This window comes from Panthera pardus, unplaced genomic scaffold (assembly GCF_024362965.1).
Source record: "Panthera pardus isolate Hobbes unplaced genomic scaffold, ASM2436296v1 HiC_scaffold_16, whole genome shotgun sequence".
NCBI lineage: Eukaryota > Metazoa > Chordata > Mammalia > Carnivora > Felidae > Panthera > Panthera pardus.
The window spans coordinates 111,627,401-111,631,702 of NW_026526721.1; positions in this window are offsets into that span (position 1 = coordinate 111,627,401).

Sequence of the window (4,302 nt, forward strand, 5' to 3'; positions counted from 1 at the left end):
CCACTCCATATATACTGAAGGCTAAGTAGTAGGACAAAGGGAAATGACAAATTCTCTCAAGTAATATCGCCACTTCAGCAACAGTGACCTTACATTGGGTTCCAACATTAACAGTGACAGTAGCAACTGGTTTAACAATTACATACTGTATCTGCAACACAACTCACACACAATATATCCCATCACATAGTCTGACAGAATAGTAAACAATTTAAAATGTTGGCAGAAGTTCTTTCACCTTGTGACACCATAATCATCCTAGCACAATAAATTTGACTGAGAGTCTTAGCAGAGCACGAGGTAAGCCATGAAGTCTGTTTCTCCCATTAGTTTTTTGCAAGGATTAGTGAGGAGTTTAAAAAAAATCACAAGGTAATACTGAGTCAACCTCAGGGCTAACACCTATGGCACAGATCACTAACAAAATTAAAATTCAAGGTCATCAGCTGAGCATGACACAAGAAGAGAAGAAGCCAGGATTCTTGTCCCAAGTTGATAATTAATTCATCTAGTACAGAAACATTTATGGAGAGTTTACCTCATGTTAAATTAATTTATGGAGTCCAAAAATATTTATAAAGTGATTACCTAATGTTATGCCTAAAAATTGCAATCCATATTGTTGTATAATAATGGGAAAGTTATTCATTAAGCAAATATTTATTACATGCCTTATAAATACTTAAATTCAGTATTAAGCGAAATGATTATAAAATTGAGCAAAACCTGGTATTTTTCCATTCCTCTGCAGAGCTTTCTCTTTCTGATTTACCTTTCCTAAGACCATTTTTGGAAATTTTATCATAGAATAATTTGTTTATTTGGGACACATTTTGAAACAGAAGTTGTTATTGTTACTGTAATAATTGATGCGTTATCCCCACGCCATAAATTTCTTACTGCAACCCTGCTTTTTTATATATCTAAGCACCAAAGTGACAGGAAAAAGGTCATTCTTCTAAAATATGTTCTAAATTGAGGAATAAGAACCACATCGGTGGAAGGGGATAAGAAGGCTGAAAATAAGCTAAATATGAACAATCCAGCATGTGCATAATGAAAAAGTCAACATTTTAAAATATCAATCTCATTTTGCATGCCTTCCTCCCTACAAATGTTAAAAGAAACTAATGGGGAGGGGACATCACATTATTAAAGAAAACAACAGTATTAAAGATGGATGATATTACATACCAAGCAACAGACATAATAATAAGACAATAAAATGAGATATGTAAAATACTGAAGGAAAAAAAAGTAACTGCCCATATAAAATACTATACATGTAAAAATATCCCTCAATGGAGAAAAAATGAAAATAAATAAAGCTCATTTGTCACCAGCAGATTCACATTACAAGAAATACTGATTAAAAATAAAAAAAAAAATAATACCAGATAAAAACAAAAATAATACCAACTCGCAAGAAGAAACCAAAATGTATGTGAAACATGGTATGTCTATCTATTCCCATCACTTCTTTTTTACCTTCTATTGGTTATTCACTTAATCCAGTGAAATAAGTCCAGAAAAGTATTATGATGCATCAAGACTGAAAACAATCAATCTTTTTTGCTCTCAGGGGATACACTAATGCACACAGAAAATCTAGGAGACTAAACCAACCAGAAATGAAATGTAAATTTAGCAACATTGCTGAATAAAATATAGATATTACAAATCCACTATCTGTTCACATGCTAGTAACAAATAAAGAATAGAAGTTTTAAAGGCAAACGTCGAGAAATCTATTAGTTTCCGGACAAAATAGAGTAATGGAGCAGATCTACCTTTCCTAACATCTATGGACAGAAAAACAAACCACAAAGAATAATTGAAAATATATGAAGCAATAGTTTTTAAGACAGTGAACATCAGGACAGAGTGTAATTCCTGAAAGGTTTGGAATAAGCAAAGTGAGTCCACTTATTGCCCTAGCTTACTGCCTTGGGAGAGTTTCCTGTTGCATAGAGAAGGGAAACCAGAAGCCTGGTGATCCCCTAAGATGAAGAAACAGACCAAGGCGTCCTTAGACAGCACAGTGGCTGTAGTTCACAGGACAGAAAACCATAGCAGAGAGCTGCACACAAAAAGAATTCCTGAGATCTGCAGCAGGGCATCCGTGAGTACTGATAGGCACATGCATAAGGAAAGAATATCTAGGGCAAAGGTACTTGAAACAATGAGTGTTAACAGTGATTAGTACTCACAAAGGGCCAGGAATCAAGTCTGTTCTAAGAGTCATATTGGAAAATCTAAACATTCATGGAGCACATTCATGGGTCAACCACACAGAAGGGCCTTACCTCAGGAGTGGGGAATCATCAGCCCCACACTGAACACTGCTCTGGTTCTGACCAACCAATCTTAAAAGTGAGAAGTGAAAGAGTCAAACTATTAAAAGAACAATCTGCAGCACACCGAAAGGTAAAATTTATAATTTCTGACACCAATAAAAAATAACCTAGCATGAAAATATGCTGAGGAAAGAAATCCATAATGAATAAACAAATCAATGAATTAAAACTGAACAGACTGGCACAAATGTCAGAATTAGTAGCCAAAGAAAGTATTCATAATGGTAAACCAGAATGTTCTATAGGCTATATAGAAACATGGAAGGTATAAAAATGAGCCAAACTGACCTTCCAGTCTACACAAAATGACACAGACTCATTTATTCCTTGCTTCTTCTAAGTATAACTATAAACTCTGGAAACAATGCAAGAGGTAAACATAGAAAAGCTCTAAAAGTTGGAAAGAAGAGGGTGGACAGATTAGGGGACCCAAGACTAGAGAAAAAACATAGCAGCACAGCAACAGAAGGTGATTCAGGTAGGTTCATTCCAGCCCCAGCTCAAACAATACACCCTATAAACACTCTGTCACCTCCCTTCCCCCTTTCCCTTTCCTTCCCCTCCTCCTTTCCTCCCTTCCCTTCCTTTCTCTTTTCTGTAAGGAATACTTCTGTGACTTGGAAAAACATCTGAAAATGCATTTTTATAAATGTAGAAGAAACTGAATTTCCTGGGATGGAGCCTCAGTCTTCCCAGCTGTGCTCTGGGAGTTGGTTGGATTTCCCTGTGTATAAAGTAGATCCTCCAACCAGTTTCCTGGGATGGAAGGTCCCAGTTCACCCAGAAAGGAGAGGGTACAGGTTGGTCTGTGTCTCTGCAGGTTCCATTCAATTCATGGCCCACATTTTCCCTGTCCTGTTTCCAGTGGAACAGGTGATCAAAACCCATTCTCAAACTCTTACAGAACCTGGAAGATACACTCAAAAATTTTACCAATTTATCAAGATGGAATCTTAAAAAATTTTTTTAAACCCCAACATGTATAGAGCTTGTAAGTCATCAAACAATCTTCACACACACACACACAAAAAGACAAAATCTGAACAATCATAAAGCAAAACCTTTTTCCTAGATTCATCAGAGAACTGAGGTCAGAGGACAAAGAATCTCTCCAAATCTGGACAGATACGCAAGTACAAAGAATCACAGCCAAGATCAGATTATCTGAAGCAGAAACCACTGAAGCCAGGAACTGGTAGAAAGACTTAAATGATAATTTTGACAAATAGTTTGATGCTGAGTGCAGACAAGCTGGGGAGTTAAAAACTACTGGAGGCCCAGACAAAAGAGGTTCACCACCTTTCCTGGGTGTTACATCCAGGACATCCACTCAGTAGGTTGTCATGGTAAACAATGGAGAAAAATCCTTCCTATCTTGAGTAGGGGGAGAGAAAAAGAAAATATTGGAATTGTCTCAGATTATTCTAAGAAAGGCCTAATATCCACTGTAGAAGACTTATCTCACTTGGCAAAGAATAATTAGCCAACTCTATTCCTCTTTAATTTTCCTGCCTCATTTAAAGTATAAAGGAATGGGGCCGCCTGTGTGGCTTAGTCGGTTAAGCGTCAGCCTTTAGCTCAGGTCATGATCTCGCACTTTGTGGGTTCGAGACCCGTGTCACGCTTTGTGCTGACAGCTGCTTTGGATTCTGTGTGTCCCTCTCTCTCTGCCCCTTTCCTGCTGGCACTCTGTCTCTCTCTCAAAAATAAATAAATAAATAGATAAATAAATAAATAAATAAATAAAATAAGGATGAATCACTGGGTTCTACTCCTACTCTACATACTCTACTACACAGTACGTGAACTAACTTGCATTTAAATAAATAAATTTATTAACTAAATAAAGTATAAAGGGAGAAAAAAGAAAAGGTTAAGAAGTATTTTAAAAGATCACAGCTCAAAGACTCAGAGCCACTAAGACAAAAACAAAAACAAACAAAGC